This window comes from Marmota flaviventris, chromosome 11 (assembly GCF_047511675.1).
Source record: "Marmota flaviventris isolate mMarFla1 chromosome 11, mMarFla1.hap1, whole genome shotgun sequence".
Classification (NCBI taxonomy): Eukaryota; Metazoa; Chordata; class Mammalia; order Rodentia; family Sciuridae; genus Marmota; species Marmota flaviventris.
In genome coordinates this window covers 43,987,038-44,005,890 of record NC_092508.1, presented here as the reverse complement: position 1 = coordinate 44,005,890, position 18,853 = coordinate 43,987,038, and the positions used below count along the sequence as shown (strand labels likewise).

At 39.2% G+C, this 18,853-nt stretch overlaps 1 protein-coding gene across 3 annotated transcripts in view; it reads left to right on the top strand.

The window, feature by feature from the left end:
- The first annotated feature begins 2,213 nt into the window (after positions 1-2,213).
- Mfsd6 (major facilitator superfamily domain containing 6) overlaps positions 2,214-18,853 on the top strand; it is a 63,639-nt gene continuing 46,999 nt past the window's right edge. Inside the window, exon 1 of one of the 3 annotated variants that reach the window (XM_027925012.2) lies at positions 2,214-2,563. The gene's annotated coding sequence lies outside the window, so the exon portion shown is untranslated. Of the gene's footprint in view, positions 2,564-2,794; positions 3,126-18,853 lie in introns of those variants that run through there. The other 2 variants (XM_027925013.2, XM_027925011.2) reach the window with 2 other exon arrangements.

Genomic DNA, 18,853 nt, shown 5'->3' with positions numbered 1-18,853 from the left:
CACTGGTGATACCCATGCAGGCTGCACTCCTCTCTGCCTGAGAAATGCAGATAAAATCCATAGCAACTACCAGATTAATTGGTGAGCTAGAACAAGAGCCAGGCATACTTGTTCCTATGTCTCCTGGAGCAAGTAAGTATGTGTTGGGTTTGGCACCAGGCACCTTCTGTCTACCAAGCCTCTTTGTTTAACCTCCACTCTGATCCTGTAACTATTCTATCAGCGGGAAAGAATGATATAGCTGAGACTGGAGAAGAGGTATGAAGCTATGCACATTTCATAAATATATCACCCATTTGTACCCCATCCTCTCTCTCTTGGCTTTCATGCTGTGCATTCTTCAATAGCCTTGTGATTTCAACATCTGAAGTCTCTCTGCGCAATGACCTCTGGGTTAGCCTGACTGGTTGTGTACTTGGAGGCTAATTTCCCACACCACACCCACTGGTTGGCTCAGAGACAGTGGGAAGGTGGGAAGGAATAGCAGATCACTATTTCTTCATGCATATTTGTGTCTTCTCCTTATATTGATTTATTTGTGAGTTTTAAAAATTAAGAAAATTTAAAATTTTGTGATCTTTAGTATGTGTATGAGTTGAATAATGACCTACTAGACAGAGCCAAAAACCCTGACATATTTAAAGGATTGTGGCTGTCAGGAAAAAATTCCTTCCTTAACAAGGTCAATTGGAACAACACGTTTTCCCTGTGCTGACCCTTGAGCCTACCCTGTCCTATTTGAAATACAAACACCAGCTTTGATCTCTGGGATGACATGGCTTCACTTTTCAACATGGGGCTGACTTTATAGATCAAGATCTATCCAATATTTCTCCAAGTTTTTTTCTGTTGTCTTTTCTCATAAAGGAAAGGACCTGAGAGAAGAGAGTCTGTTTGCTTTTTTCCCTTATGTTCTTTTTTAAAAAGTTGTTTATTTAATAGTTGATAGATCAGAAAAATGACAATTCTATTGTGACAGCTACCAACTGTGTACTCTATGAGACATTTAGTTTAAAATAATGCAGTAGGAAGCAGGTATCTCCAGGACACATCAAACAACAATCTGTCATTCTTAGAACAATAATCTCCTTCATCATTTTCATTTAAAACTTTAGCACTCGCTACCTTTATTTTGCTTTTATGTGTCGATATTGTAAATAGATCTATCAAGAGGCTGTGTTGTAGGCTTCAGGCACATTTCATGGGTTCCTGGAGAGGGTCTAGCAACTTAGTATTCTTATTGTTTTAATTCTCCCCAAAAAGGGACTCCAAATTCTGAAGCTCCAAGACCTAAAAAGTTCTCATGAGTATGATTTCATGGTTAGGAGGTTAACAACTGGATTTAAAAGAAGTCATCTTTTTCTTTTACTACCTAGTAATTTTGGAGAGATTACATTAACTTTCAGCCTCAGTTTTCTTAGTTGTGAAGTGGGAATATCATTACCTATACTCATAAGATTATGATAAAGCTTAAATAGTACTTCATATATAATAAACATTCATAAATGTTAGCTTCCATTATTCTCTGCTGTTGCCAGAATAAACGCTGAGAACAGGATATGGCATCCCCTAGAGCCAGTCACAAGCACACAAAAATTCTTGTTGAATGAATACTTTATGCAATCAACTACACTCTCCGCCTCGCTGTAAGTTTAACCAGAAATACAATTTAAATTACATTCTTAGTGCGACACACAGGATCTCTTCAGCAAAGCGCCAGATACCCCGCAGTGCCTTGCTAGGAGGGTGTTTTAGCCTCTGTGAGTTCGTGAAACTCACCACGTTCTTTCCCTCCCTTCTCTCCCAAGTCAACTGAGGACAGTCGATCAAGACTGTGACTTGAGACACTGTGATAGAGCATTTATAGTGTTAGCCTTGTGCCTGGCTCTTAAGAAGCGCTCAATAAATGATGGCTAGTACTATCTTCAGATCAGACGTCCCTCTACTCCCCATCTCAAGTCTTCTTCCTCGCCGTGGCCTGAATTTTTTGCATAGGGAGACAGGGGTCTCGGTTGGAAGCCTGTGTGGGTGGGTGGGTAGGTGGTGGTGGTGGTGATAGTGGCGGGGCAGGCTGGACCTCGACGTCCGCTTTCCCCTTCTTAGTGCGCTTCCCAGCCGGGTCGGGTCCCGGGTCCCCCGGGGCCGCCAGGGCGGGCGGGAGGCCGGGAGGAGGAGACCGACGCATCCGCCGCCGCCGCCGCAGGAGGCGGAGCGCTGCACCTGGCGGACGGTCCTCGGCGCTCGGCCCTGAATCGGGTCCAGCCGGTAGTGAACGACTGCAGCGACCGTGAGGACCCAGCACCAAGAAGAGCAGCTGCTGGAGAAGGTCGCCCCGGCGGGAGCGCTCGGCCCGGCTGTCGTCGCCCCACCCAGTCCGCATCCCTCAGCCCCGCCGCGCCCCGCCCCACCCCGCCCGCCGCAGCCCCCCGGAGCGAGCGACTCGCCAGAGATGGTGCGCACCGCCCCGACAGCCGCCGCCCCGGCGCCCGGAGCTGCCGCCCCGCGCCCCGGGGACAGGGCTCCCCGCGCCCTGCGCAGCTGAGCGCCGCCGCCGCCGCAGCAGGTGAGTCGTGCCGGGTGCGCGGGGAGGGGGCGCGCTCGGCGGGGGAGGCCCCGCAGCCCCGCCCTGGCCTCCCCCGCCGGGGACGCGCCGCGCGGGAGGGCGGGGACCCTTCGCCGCGCACACCTGCTGTCGGGGAGGGGGCTTGGGAAGGGGCCCGAGGGAGCGCGCGTGGGCGTTTCCGCGCCCACCCTGGTCGCCTGCCGCTCGCTCCCTCCCTCCCCTGGGCTCGGGTGTCTGTTGTCATCTTTGTAGGGTGCTGGGGGAGGCTGCCGTCAGCGCCCCCCGTGTGCCGGGCGCCTGCAGCACTTCCGCAAACGTAATTGGAGTCGGGAAAACAAAGGCGCTGCCCAGGGAGCCCTCGCCCGACGCCAGTTGCCGCCGGAAAAGGGGGATGAGGGATGGGCCCGGGTGTCCAGGCCCCTCTCGGCCCAGCCCCACTTACGTCCTTGGCACAAATGTCTCCGGGAGAAAGGCGGAGGTGAGAACCTCCACACAGCCCCAGTGACAAGGACGTGGCCCTGCTTTGGCAGAAGGAGGAAATTGATATTGTCAGTTTCCCCAGGTGAATATATACGGGGGGGGGGGGGGAGCCTTTTCTCAGGCCTGCTACCTAGGAGAAATTGTACCCTTCGCGCTTCCTTCTGTACTTGAATTTAGTGGTATGTCCCTGAAGCCCTTTTGAAATGGTAATGGGGGTTGCTAGTACTTCTGAGTCTTATTTATTCCATACCCTGTAATTTACCTGTAAATTTAAGTAGTAAACAATTCCAAATGCACCTCCCCCTTTCTTTTATCCCCTCCTCACGTGGACACACACAGGTGGATTAATAACCCTTCAAGCAGGCACACGATGCATTTTGCTACTCCCACATGCATTAGGAACAACAAACATTTCCTTTAATCAAAAAATGTTTAATAAGTATCACACAGTACAACTGGAACCTATGATACCTGGCCTATGAGTAATAGAAAATAATCTTTAAGAGTGAAGGCTGAAATCCAAATAGTTTGATGCCCTTGGGTTCTGGGTCCCAGTTTTCTCTCACTTGTGAAAAAAAAAAGATGGTTGGGTAGTGTAGTGATTAAATTTTCCTTTGCCTTTTCTAGAAGTTCATGATATTGTGTTAATCTAACCTTTTTAGTGTAGATGGATGTAAAGAGTAGGTGGACATATATATAGTTGACTAACAGCATGTTATGAAGAGAGATGACTATTTGGTAGGTCCCAGATGTGAGCAGAACAACTCTTCCCCAAGACCTGGGCATTAGCCAACTAAAAGTGTAGGTATCTCTGACTGCCTTGTTAAACAAAAGGAGAGGTTAGAGTTTTCAATGGGAAGCTTGACTTTTGATACTTGGTCACTGGAAGACAAGGGGAGTGTTTTTAGTTATTTCGTGGTAGTTGATTGGATGGTATTTATCACAATTTATAAGTAAAATTCAGCATTGCTTGGGAAATGGTTGAAACATTAATGAGCCCAGTGCAACAAGATGCTCTGGGGGAATAGACTATTTTAATAAAAATTTAAATAATAGTGACTAAGGGTGTTTATAATAACTTATTTTTAAGGTACCTTCTGTGTACAAATTAGGTAAGTATAAAATCATGAAGGCATACTGAAACAAAAAGACAAAATAGCAAGGTTTGCAGGTATTTGGTCATGTGAATATTGGACTGTCAGTTTCATCTATAATTTCTGGATTATTAACAGTAGTAAGGCACTTTTTTTTTTTCCAGACCCAGGATTGAACCCAGAGGTGCTTAACCACTATACTACATCCCCAACCCTTTTACTTTTTGTTTTGAGGCAGGGTCTCACTAGGTTGCTTAAGATCTCACTGAGTTTCTGAGGCTGGCTTTGAACTTGTGATACTCCTGCTTCAGCCTCCTGAGTTGCAGGGATTGCAGGCATGCGCCACCACACCTGGCAATAAGACACTTTCGAATACTGATATTCAACACACCATCTTAACACCATTTATTTCTAAATATCTGTAAAATATTTTTCTCTAATTAAAAGGAAGCTCAAAAATTTTAAGTAATTCTATACTAACCACAATCAGGAAGAGATGCAGTTAGGTTTGGACCCTGTATGTCCTGGCTCCAAAGTGTGGGAAATTTCCACTTGGTGTCTCTCCCTACTCAGGACCATTAAACCTTACCACCTAGGCAAATGCTTTCCTTTTCTTCTTGCCTTTGAAATTAACTTCATTTCAACATACATATATTGCATATAGTAACGTCCATATAGGATAATCTATGTATTTATAATGGAGATATCTATATCTATAGCTATATAGATATATATAAATATATATAGATATATAGATATATATCAGAACATGTATATTTTACCATTTGTTCTAGTTTTAGTAAAAACTAATTTGCCAGAGAAAATTTTAGAATTATACCAGTAGGGTTTTCTTACTTCTTTTGATATTTATTAATTCTTTTTAAATTTTATTTATTTATTATTTTTTTCATTAATTCTTTTTTTGGGGAAGAGTACTGGGGATTGATCAAGGGCACTCAGCCACTGAGCCACATCCCCATCCCTATTTTGTATTTTATTTAGAGAAAGGATCTCACTGAGTTGCTTAGTGCCTTGCTTTTGCTGAGGGTGGCTTTGAACTCAAGATCCTCCTGCCTCAGCCTCCTGAACTGCTGGGATTACAGGAGTGTGCCACTGCACCCACCTTTTTCATTAACTCTTGATTGAACATTCTCATTATGGGGAAAGGGAGAAATACAATAAATGCAGGGTCAAATGCTAGTCACTTTGGTACATTGGCATGGGAAAAATCGAGGTATATTAAGTGAACAAAGCAACTTGCAGAAGAGATTTGTATACATTTACTTAAACCTGCTTACAGGTACATATATATCTCCTTGTCCCCAAACTGTCAAGAGTGGCTACCTTAAGCAAGTGGGATGGGGTGGAATAAAAGGGTGTTTTCCCTTTTTTACTTGTAAAGTTAGGTTTGGGCTTTAAAATTTTAAAATAATCATATGTTCTTTTATTATATAAACTAAAAAGGGAAACAAAGAATAGCATCAGTTCACTTTATAAAAATCCAAAGTGAGAGGAAATTTAGTATGCCTAAATTCTATAATTTAAGCAAGTGAAATGAATCTCAGGAGATCAAAGTGGAAGACAGTGGTCTTGGAACTGCAGATGTAGGAGCAAAGAGTGAAGAGTCTTATAACTGATTTTTACTTTTTCTAAAGTGTAGCATATTCTGCAGCTCCCCAGTTTTCCTCCTCTGTATGAATGCTCCGGTGCATACCACAGTTCATCTGTTTAAGACTAGAGGGTAAGAATTCCTTTCTTCCTGGTCTTGCTGGTGGCTACAACCATGGAAGCATTATTGTTCCCTACAGAACAACCTGGTGGAAGCGGGAGTTGGAGGAATCAGTTTACCTGTTGTGTCATCTTATGAGGTTGACACTCCAGATGACTTTAGATGTAATTTTACTAACAACTTCAGGAGCAGCAAGTTATCAAGTTAATTTAGTCTGATGCATACATATTTATTTAATACAATCCCATAATTCTGCCCAGTTCTATGTAAAATTAATAAAAATTAATGCTTAGAATCCTTAAAAATTCATACATTTCCCTGTTGGGACTTAGAAATCTAGAACCAAATATATTCAGACTTTCCAGAACCAAGAAAACACATGCTTCTTGTATTTTATATGTGAAAGAAATCTGAATAAACTTGGTTCATTGTAAACATAATAGGAGTCCTGAGAAAGATAAAGTTATTTTGCAGAGGAGATATTGACAATTTGAGGTGATATTGAACATTTTAAGGTTTTCCTTGATTGAGGAAACTCTGTAGATCTAGTGTACAGTTCAACCCTAGCACAGATTCAATTTGTGTAAAACTTTCTTCCTCAAAGCAAAACTACCAAGGCATTTCCCAGGGCACAACATTTTGGATTCCTAGGAGAAACATATATACAACTGATATCAATTCTCTGTGGGACAATGAAATCACCTTAGTGCCTTCACCAAGAGTGTTCAATTTGGATTTAAAATCCCTCCATGGTTAGTTATCCAACATTAGCTGTCTATGGGCATTTACTATACTGGCATTTTTGGGGTGAAAGGGATTTGTATCAGCTTGACTTATTTTCCTAAATCTTGAATGACAAGTTATCCAGTACTTAGCTCCATTGTTGGATTGAGTAACCTTTGCTTTGTAGCTGTGTTTGGATTTTTATATTTGGAAAATATCAATTGTTTTGTAAAGTGGCACTGTCTCAAGTTCATTGGCTGGGCAACTTAGTCATTTGCTAAGACACATGATGTTTGATTTGTTGGTACAGAGGCCAAAACAAAACTTTCTTTAAAAAAATGTGGAAAAACTAAATCCGGAGTTTAGGTGATATGTATTAATATGTGTCTGTTATAGACATTGCGACTCTGATTGCTAATTTGTGTCTCTAAAGAGCATACGTACACCCTCTACTTCAGCACCAACAGAAACTAAGCCTGACAGCCAGTTGTTTTGTACATTCAAAGGAGCAGCCATCTGCCTTGGTCCAGTATGTAAGTGTAACTGAGCCATGGATATGCTGACAATTGTGTTGAAAGCAGGTTAACATTTGGAAATGTAAATGAGAGCTCTGTGTTACCTCATGACCTTGTGGTCCTGCTGCATTTTAGATGTGGGGGCCAGGGTGGAATGAGAGAGAATTCCAAAGATGGAAGAAATTCAGACTAGTAGAAAAGCCATATTTAAAGAGGTGAAAAGGATTGAGTTAAGGAGGTCAGGGACACCTTTCTTGACACTTGTTCTAAGAATCCAAAACAAGGAATCCTTGACACTTGAGAATGGGAGACTAATTCAGGAAACATTCTGCAAATAGAAAATAGGAAAGTCCAACTTTGAATGACGCTGACAAACTGTTTAATAGTGTTTTGATCTGAGACCAAGAGTGAGACTGGGGAAACAGACAGAGATATGGGAGCACCATGAGTCAGCTGTGGGCAGAGGAAGCTCTGGTGTGGCTTTGTGGAGGATAAAAAGGAGAATTAGAAAGAGGAACTGGTGCTGTCTGAACAAGCCTGATTTGCGGGTTAACCATGCCAAGGGAAAGTGAGTAACGAGTCTGGACTAGTAGTTGGCTGCCTGTGTAGGGTTACTAGAGCCAAGTCAGGTGCCCTCTACTTTCCACATGGCCAGCAGCATCAGCTTCAGTAAACCTATGCACTAAATGCACCCTGAGCCCCTCTGCCATGGTGGGTAAAGAGGGAAGAATTCCCTTGGAGGAGTGGGTCCTTGTGACTCGTGTTGCCCATTCTTTTCTCATAACTGTTCTGGACACTTTTAGGGACAGAGGTTCAGATAGACTGTAGTAGGGCCCAAGGAAAATGAGGTTCCATTCATATAGAGCAAAGCAGGAAGCCCCCATACTAAACAAATAAAACCAGACCATACAAAGTGGCATGCACACTACTTGGAATTTTTAAGAAATGCACTGCTTTGATAAGCAGGACTTGATCCGGAGAGTCACACTTCTTTAGCTATTATGAGGGCCTTTAATTCTGTTTAAAATAATATCTGTGGAATTGTGTTTAATGAAAAATTGTGTTCCTTTATAAGAAAGGAACCTTTATAACCCAATTCACCTTTTAAGAAAGCTTAAATAAAAGACTTTGTGATATTTTCAAAAGGATAAAAATGACACTCATTTTATTATCCATATAATGAGTATCCCTATCACAGGTGTAAGATCTTTGCAAAGTTCAGAGCCTTTGTAACTGTCCCTTTCAGTCATTTCTACTGAGAAGCACAAGGCATTGGTGAGTAATCACACTTTAGCCAGGAACTCCAGGATAAATGATGTCCCAGTTGTCACTAAGATGTCTCATATTTAACAATGACTTTTTAAATATGTATTTTAAAAGAGAGAAGTGCTCACTGAAGAAAAATCCAACCCAGTATAAAAAATATTAACATAAATTCTAGTTTTAATATACACAGTTAACACCTAGTAACATTTTTATATTATTTCTTCAAGTTTTTTTTTTTAAAAAAAAAAACATATTTCATTTGCAGTGTATAAATTTACAGATATAAACTCTCACTTTACATGGAGGATTGTGTTCTGCTTTTTTCACTTAGTGTGATACATTTTCCTGTGTAATTAAGTTATATTTTCCCATCATATAGATATGATTTTAATTTTTCTCTAATATGGATCTACCAAGATTCATTTAACTTCCCCTATTATTAATTGCTTACTTTGTTTCAGTTTTGATTATTATACAAGTCTGTAACCTTAAGGTTCTTAGGGTAAATATGGTTACCTTAAATCTTTGCTTCCTAGAAAGTTTATACTTCTATTCTTAGTGAATGAAGGTGCCTGTCAATCCTCAACCTCATTAGCACTGAATACTTTTATTTTAAAAAGTACCAGTATAGCACTGAATACTTTTATTTTAAAAAGTACCAGTATAGCATGTATGTTGAAGTATATTTTAGTATATTATAGTATTTAGTAGTAGGCTACATAATAAAACATTTTTCTGAAAGTAATTATGTCATTAGAATGGATAGCACGTTTCAGCTCTCAATTTATCAGAACTCTAATAGCATAATAAACAAAATTAAACAATGTGAGATTACACATATGGAATGTTCTAAGGATATAAATTATTCTCTTAGACTGTTGTGTATTTAGGGAGTGAAGGTAAAGATCATTGACAGTAGCTTCATATCTATAGGAAAATGTTTTTAAACTTTGAAGTCTATATTCTGATTTAAATGGTGAACTCATAACAGTTGTGTCTTTCTTCTAAAGCTCCTGTACATTTCTGTATAAAATGTCTTGTCCTATGAGTAGATTATGCTTTCCTTAAGCCTCTTAACTTCCTCAGTGTCTGGTATCAGAAGAATCAAGTGATAAGACCTGTCTTTTATTGAACAAGCATTTATTAAGGACCCATTATAAATACAGTATTATAATAATATGTAGGGTAGTATTATAACCTAGTGTTAGGTTACTAATACTTAGAATTATGTTTTTATTTCTCATTATAATTTTTATTTTTTCACAGTCTTGAGTTTTCTATGTTCCTAGTATTTCGTTTTCCTGGACCCATAGTCTTATAGTAATTGTATTTACTGAAGTCAGTCCTTTTCTGAAGAGATTTGAGGAAAAAAATTGTGTATGAAAGAGGGATTCACATAACTGAGTTTAAAAACAGTCACTAAAATCATTCAATTGAATTGTAATTTGTCTTTTTTAAAAACAGATATACATTCTATATAAATTGTTTTCATTTTAAGATATAACAAACTTATTGAGGAAGGTATTCCTGTAAAACCTTAAATAATGGTTTTCAATTTCAATGCCAATCTTTAAAAAACCCTTTGTTTTATATTATGGAAAGACAAGAGGTGCTGGGGCAGTAGCTCACATGGCTTGCATGTGTGAGGCACTGAGTTTGACCCTCAGTACCACATAAAAATAAACAAAGATATTGGGTCCATCTACAACTAAAAAAATATTTTTAAAAAAAAGACAAAAAAATCTAAGGTTTTCCATGTCAGTTTACTAGCAAAGAAAGAAATTTATATTCATTAAAATAACAAATAATTTGGTAATAGAGACAACTTTCAGATGGTCCTTGTAAACTTGCTGGGCTCCTGGTTTTGCTGTGGCCTGTGATGGTGCTGATCAGGTTTCATCCTTCCCCTTCCTCTCCCAACCTCTTACCTGTCTGATTACCTGTAAGGAGTTTGAAGACAGCATCCTGTAGATTTTCCATGTGATCATAGTTGCTCTCCTAGGGTCCCCTGAGAAAGTACATGATGGTAGAAAGATAATAAGATTTGCATTAACTTTTATTAGAGAAATAAATATATGATGGTAGCATGAATAAACATTTGAAAACAAATAGAACGTGAACATCAGATATGTATGCTTTTTTAGGGCTTTCAGAGATCCCTGGCAATAATTGATGGCTGCCACAGGTTGGTATTGTTGTCCTGGGGGAAGCAAGTGGCTGGTGACCCCAGGCTCAATGCTGTGACTCCTGGCTGGAAAGGAAGGAGTAGAATCTCAAGCTCTGGGTGGAGATGCCTTAGAAAGATGTGTTGGTAGCATCCCAGATGGAAAAGTGAAAGAATTTCCCCTTAAAAATTATGTAGACTTTAGGTTCTTAACACTGTTAATTCAGTAACCTGAGCACTCCTATTATTTGTAATATTGGTTCAATGGGGAAATGGTTTCTAAGCTTCAATAATTGAAGTATAATGAGATTTTGAAACTCTGCCTGTTCATTTAGTTACCATAAAAAGCCATTTCATTGCCCACCTGGCTATTGATCTTTGTTTAGGAACAGATGATGAAAATACATTGCTTCCACATTCACAAAGGCCTCTGTGTGCCCCTTAAATTCCTACATTGTTTTCCATCTTCAACAAATGCATGCACAGTATCAACTGCAAATTCAATTTACTATCTTGAACATCTGTTGGATTTTTTTGGCTAGAGAAACTCACAAGATATAAATACTTTCCCTTTTTTGTGGTGGTGGTGATTGAATCCAGGGTGTGTGCTAGGCAAGTGCTCTACCACTGAGCTACATCCCCAGCCTCAATAGAGGTATCTTTTGTAAAACATTTTTTTTCATGTTATAATAGGAACTGTTTCTTGTTCCTCAGGCTGGGCTTGTTTTAACACAGGAAGTTTATTTGAAAGTACAAAGAAATGTGATTCTGGGGCCTATTTCAGATTTATGTATTTTTTGGTGGGGGTACCTGGGGTTGAATTCAGGGGTACTCAACTGAGCCACATCCCCAGCCTTATTTTGTATTTTATTTAAAGACAGGGTTTCTCTGAGTTGCTTAGCACCTTGCTTTTGCTGGGGCTGGCTTTGAACTTATTATCCTTCTGCCTGAGCTTCCCAAGCCACAGGGATTACAGGCATGTGCCACCTTGCCTGGCCAGATTTATGTTTTAAACTGTGGTATATTGATACAATATTTAATCAGAAGCCTAAAATAAATAAATAGGAGTCTATTTCCATGATGATTAATTAAGTCTAAAGGGCCCAAGTTGTAATTTTTAACATTGGCATTTGATTATTTTTTTCAACAAAGTTAAAGTGAAAATCCACTTGGATTTTATTCCTAAAGCCACCATTACACTTAAAAGCTATCTTTCAGCCTTAAGAGATCAAAACAGTTCATTCCTTTTTACTCTCTCAGCAGATTGAAGGGAAATGTTAGGGAGGGTTTCAACTCCTTTCTTGCAGATTTGTGATGTTACAAATGTAAGTAAAATGCTTCTACAGACGTTTATATTTTAAATGAGTAGTTATTTCTGGCCCAGAGGTACTCAACTATAATTCCAATCCATAACACAACAGTGTGTTCTCTAGCAAGCCAATGACCTCACCTCACACTGGGCTGTTGACTGAGAGATAGACAAGAGCACAAATCTGTGAGCATTGACAGGTCAGATGCTAAGCTAGATGGTGCCAAAGAATTTTAGAACACTCCCTCGGGAGAACACTTTTGGAATAATTGCAAAATAAATAGCATATCCTGGAATAAAACCACAGTGACCACTACCACCACCAAATGTTCATATGTTGCTTTTGAATTAACAAAACGCTTTTTCATACATTATTTCATTTAAGCTCAGAATTTCTTTGTGGGTCAGTTAACTTAGTTTTGTGTTTTTTTAATCACCATTTTATGATGAGGAAAATGGAGCTTGAAGAGGCACTGATCTGTCAAGACTAGGAGAAATACTGAAACTTCTTTCTCCTCTATTTCCTAAAATTAATCTCTGATCACATTAAACTTTAATAAAAATCCTATATTTTCATCAAATGCTTACCAAAAATAACCAATATTTGCAAGAGCTTACAGAAGTAAATGGAAATATGCAAAGCACTAGATTCCTCTCTCAAGGAGTTTATAATCTTTTTGGTTGGATAAGAGATATCTGTAAAATGGCCAAGTGTGGTGGCCCATGCCTATAGTCCCAGCGACTCAGGAGGCTGAGGCAGGAGGATCACGAGTTCAAAGCCAGCCTCAGTAAAAGCAAGGTGCTAAGCAACTCAGACCCTATCTCTAAATAAAATACAAAATAAGGCTGGTAATGTGGCTCTGTGGCTGAGTGCCCCTGAATTACAAATTTCTTGCCTTTAGAATTAAGGCCACACACTTAAATAAGAACTTGAATGTCAGGGAATTCTTAGTAGGTGTTGCAGTAGCAAAACCCTGCGGTCTGTTTTCTATAAATGTGGTCATGCTCTTCTCCTGCTCCATTCACATCAGTGGCTCCCCATTGCTCTCAAAATAAATAAGACCTACAGGTTCTCAGTGTTTATCAAGCACTGTGCTAAGAGTCCAACATGCATGATATGCTTTCACCCTCACAGCTGTCAAGAAGGAAAGGTGTTCTGATGAGCCTCACCTGTAGGTGAGGAAACTGAGATGTTAAAAGCTTTTCCAGAACCTCAAAGCTAGTCAGTGATTCCTGTCTCTGCCAGTCTCTTCCACCTCTCAGGAACCCCTCAGCATTTACACAGGTCTCTGGATCAGCACCCTATTCCTCTTCTGGGTTGCTCTACACATCCTGTAAGGCTTCCTCAAGATCCTACCCCAGGGACTTCTGCACCACAGTGTCCGTTTCTGGTTTAACACACGGCATGGTATGTTGTGGTTCTTTGCCTTCAAGTCTCTCACCATTGGGCTTGAGAGTAGGGATTGCATGGTCTTTGCCCTGTGAACTGTGGATCACCAACAGCATATGCCATCTAATGGTTATTGCTACATTTATAGCTGTTGGGTTAAAAAAAAAAAAAAGTCTTCATTTTCAGTGTAAGTTGCTAACTTTGTGCTTTGTGTCGAATCCTCTTTCAGCATGACAATCAGACCCTCTGTAATCTGTGGCTGTCTGGTGGCCTCAGAGGTCCACAATCCTAATATAAATCTTTTAAAGAAGCACTATTTCTTCTTCATTTCCCATCTTGGAATAATTTCCCCACTCCTACTTGCCTAAGGAAAACCCTTTCTATCTTTCAAGGTCAGTCTAAGTCCCTCGTTCTGTTGCCACCCCCTGTTTGAAGTATGGACTCTTCACTCAACTCCAGAAGTTCCCACGGTCTGAAGCACCTTTTTTCTTTTGTTAATTACGCAGTGCTAAGTGGCTGGCTTCTTTCATTATTCCTCTGATTCTAGTGATTTAACTTTTTCCACATCATTAAATGTTTCCTTCTATTTTGGATTCATCTTGTCTACTATAAAGCAAATCATTGGGACCTCAGACCAAGTATTTGGCATCTCTGCCTAATAACTGTGCAGTGCATAGAGAGGTAGTATCTTTTAAAAGCTTAGGCTATATGGGTTTGAATCCCAGCTCTTCTACTTGTTTCCAGTGTAAACATAGGCTAGTTATTTGCCTTTTCTGTGCCTCTATTTCCTCACCTGTAATGAAGCACAGTAATCATATCTACCCTGGGGAACTGCCGTGAGAATTAAATGAGTTAACATCTGTTAAGCCCATGGTGTTAAGTGTTATGCTGTAGTTAGTAATAATAATGATGGCAAAATAGTGCACTAAATCCTTATTCAAATACAAATATATTGTGAAAATGGAGCAACATTATATGTGTCATCTAGCAGACAAGTTTGACTAGGAGCTTAGGAAAGGTCCCCCAGGAGAGACAAGTGTGACAGGTTCTGTTTCTGGGAGGAGGTTCAGTCCCAATACAATGCTATTGGTAGCAGTTACGGAGAGTCTGGGGGCAGCACCAAGTGCCTGGAGGGCTCAGGCTGAAAACTGGACTGACAGAAGTAGGACCAGTTCTGCCCTTCACAGTTTCTCTCAGCCATAAAGAAGCCTTGTCATAATGCCTGGGAGGAAGAGGAAGATTCCAAAATAGCCACTTGTACACTTTGATGTCTTTGTACCCTGTGTGACTGTTATAAAGCCAATTTTTAATTTTTTTTTCATGACATCAGCCAAATGTCTAGCAGATGCTAAAGCAATCCTGATTTAAATAAAGATCTGTGGGGTTGATATTGCATTCTGTACCTCTGAAGAAAGCTCTGTTCTAGAAAATGCTAGGGGTTGAACTGAATGTTCAGGAGTGTTGTGTGTAAATGCCAGGACTCTTACGGCTCATTTACGGTGATTTCTCATAGTCTGTGCTGATAATAAATTACAGTGGTTGTTAGAGTCCTGCTCTGGGACTCACACTGCTCCTAGACATTGAGAATGGTCAGTAACGGTTGGCAAGGTAGAGCTAGCTCCTAGGGTTCAAGAAATAGTCTTCCCTGTGTTGCAGCTTCAGTTATGGGCAACATTTGAGTTATGATGGTAGGGGCACAGGAAGAATGCCCCTTCTCTGTTCCCCATGGATTGTGTCCTTTATATCACTGTTATCTCATTGCTGTGTCATAGCACATGTTATCATTATGTTTGTAAATCTGATCTTTGCAATTATTATTCTAAATAACATATTCAGGTCTAAGGGTTTTTTTTTCCTTTCAAAGATTTAATCCATTTCTATACTCATATATTTATGGATCACAATACATGTTCAAGTCATTTTTAATTTAAATACCTAATGAAGAAAGCTATCAATCTGAACAAGAATGGTTTTATTGTCTCTCATCAATAATTCAAAAATACCTTCTATTTGAATGACTCACAATAGGTACTGGTAGGATGACTTTTCAGGTTTTAAAAGGCTGTGTTCTATTTTCACAGTGGTGGTGTTGATGAATATCATTCAAGTGTGCTAGATGAGAAAACTTTTCAGGTTATCTAGAAAATAAACCAAAGTCCCTGTTACCAATTAGGATCAACTGCAAATTGGCAATAGCGATTTCCCAGAGAGATTCATAGGTTTCTGAATATTTGAAATGTCTTCTATTTTTAAGGCTTATTTTTTTAAAGCTTCTGATTAGAAGTTTAAAATACAAGCTGAATGGATTCATGTTTATTGAATCAATCTGCTCAAGCTGCTCTAACAAAACACCATACATGGACTAGGTGGCTTAAACAACAATTTGTTCTCAGAGTGCTGGGACTAAGAAGTTAAAGATCAAGGTGCCAGTTACTTAGTTCCTGGTAAAGGCCTATTTCCTGACTTGTTAGATGTCTCTCTCTCACTGTCCTCACATGGCCTTTTCTTATCAAATGATGTGGAAAGAAAGATCTGTCTGTCTTCCTGTTCTATAATTGCACTAATTCCATCATGAGGATCCCACCTTCAAGACCATTTTTAAAATCTAAGGTCCTATATCTCCATATAAAGTCACCTTGGTATACTTATAAATTTGGGGGGATATGGACATTCAGCCTACATCAGCCTCTTAATCTGCCCCCATTTTGTAAACATGTGAAGGATCTTGTTCAGAATATTTAAGTATTTTACCATTCCTTATACTTGCTTTATCCGTACTTGACATGACGAGTTACATTTTATGATTAAATTCAGCAAAAGATAAACTACTTTGGAACATATTTTAGTCTCCTTAAAATACAGAAATGTTTTTGGTTTGTTTCTTTTGTCCTTGGTCCTGTGATTATACGAATGACTATAATTACTCTTTATTTTATTACTGTTTAAATATGATTTCCCCGTGTTTTGATTCCTTTTCATTAAAATCTAAATGTGAAAATATCAAGTCTAAAAATTAATGTCCTGAATTTAAACTCAGAGTTTTTGTTTGTATTTTTGGATTTGAAATTCATATAAAAGTTACCGAGTGTGACTTTCATATAAAAAACATTATGTTACGGGACATTACTTTGCAATTGTTGATACTTTGAGAACTAACTTAACATCTGGACTTCTGTAACCAAAGAAACCTTGAATAACCCTGTGATGGCCAAATTGAAGAAAGTAGAGAGGAAAGATTGGTTTGAGAGAATGTCATTTGTCAAGGTATAAACTGACTTCCTAATGTAAGGTATCTTGCAGCTTCAGATGAGCATTTGGGCCTCAGTTCTCCATCACCACTTGGACTGTTTAAGGAATTATGCCTCTTACGAGAACTTTGTTGTCCTTCTCTGACCTACTTGGTAAAGTCTCAGCAGTTGATTGATGAGGGATAATTAAAGGCCACCAAAGGGCCCCTGATTAGAATTCATGTAGTCAGATATTTTGTGCAATTCTGAAAAATATTTTTAGTCACTATTGGAAAGGTTTTCTTATCTCTTGCAGGGCCAAAGCTCATGTAACCAGAGATTTCTTTTTCTTTTTTAAATTAAATTTATTTTTAACTGACCCATAACAACACAAATGTTTACATATCAATGAGTACTTTGGGTCACTTGATACCTGTGTACATTGCCTAGTTCAAGCATATCTATCTCATTTATCATTTCCTTTCTTTTTTTTTTTTTTTGTACTGGGGATTCAACTCAGGCACACTCAATCACTGAGCCACATTCCCACACCTATTTTGTATTTTATTTAGAGACAGGGTCTCACAGAGTTGCTTAGCACCTTGCCATTGCTGAGACTGGCTTTGAACTCATGATCCTTCTGTTTCAACCTCCGGAACCCCTGGATTACAGGTGTGCACCACTGTGCCCGGCTCATTTATCATTTCTTTATGGTGAAAACTTTCATTATATTTCTACTTTTTTAAAATGTACAATTCATTGACTTTTATATTTTAAATGGGAGTTATTCATGCACAAAAGTTTTAAAAAATGAACCAGTTTACAAAGTTTGATTTTTTTTCAAACTTTGACAAATGACATTCTCTCAAACCAGTCATGAAAAACAAAAACCCCTTCAGACTTGTGTGCCTTCCTTTCTGGTTTATCCTCCCAGGAGCTGCTTTCTACCTGTTTGGGGATTGTCTTTATATTCCTGTTTCTCAACTTTTGGATGTGAGGATTATCTGTTCTTGCTGTGGAAGGTGTGAAGTTGACTCCCTTCCTGCCTTTAGAGCTTTATCTGCCCAGCCATCTCATTTCCTGCCTCTCCAGTGTAGTTGTGTGGCAGATTTGAGTTGTTCAGTATTCACTGTTTACATAGTGTGACTATAATCACAGTGGGAGATGTGTAGTAAACTATGATTATTTTTCCTGTGCAACTTTTTGTTTTCTTGTGCAACTTTTTTTTTTTTAACTTTATTTACCACTGATTCATCCCTGAATGCATCAATTGTCTAAATTGTCTAAATTACCCTCTAGGACCTGCTCAGGTGTGTTGGTGTTCCACACCAGTGTTATTCAGCTGAGGGTCTGTCCTGGGCCCCACTGTTCCAGCTAGATTCATTGTCTCTCATGTCTGGCACATAGTTGTCATCTGGGATCTTCAATCACCATCATCCCTATGCTCCCTTTGCTTGTCTTCCTGGTTCTAGCTCTTATTTGCTGCATTCTGTGTCTTACTCTCTTGATTTATCCCATTGGTGTGCTAGAACATAACCTTGAGAAAGGGAAAAACAAGATATCCGTTTTGTGAGAAATCACTTGTGTAAAATGTCTCTATTTCATTGATGTTATAGCTCCTTAACTCTTTCTAGCTTAGGTTATGATTATAATGTGGGTATAGGTATGCACACGCGCATTTTCCTTTCAGTGGGTTTAGGGAAGGAACCAAATTAGATGTGTTTAATGCCCATTTCACCCAGAAATGCCATATAACTGTATGAATTTGAAACACAACAAACATTTCTTTTGGTTCTGAGCTCAAGAAATAAAATAAACTAGGAAATAGTTCAAAGGGGAATTACTTCTCATTTTGAGGTAACAAAGTGGAATTGGAGCTGATGAACTGGGAAGGTAGAGGCACTGATGATGGAAGCAAAGTCACTTAGAGTGTGGAAGAACTCATCTTTCATAGCTGTGCAGCAGAAGCTGGACTTTACTTTTCTTCACGTCTTCTCAGGATGGGGAGCTTTTCCTTTTACCATAAAGAAAATCAAGATTTGGAAACTAGGTAGAAGTGGTGGCTGTACAATACTGTGAATAGACTAAATGCCCCTGAATTGTTTATTTTAAAATGGTTGAGTTTATGTTATGTGAATTTTACCTCAATTAAAAAAAAAAACTACCAAAATGCATGAATATTTTCAAAGCTAGAAACTATTTGACAACTCACTTCTGAGAATAAAATAAATGGACTTAATTATATAGACCTCATTAAATTGTGTTTCTGTTGTCTGCTGAAGGGCTTTGTAGACATTAAAAAATGTTTACATGCATTATTCTGGAATATTTTCAGAATGTTAATTCATTTGAGAAAAGAGAAGGCAAGATATTACAAGGATTGGCAAGTAAAA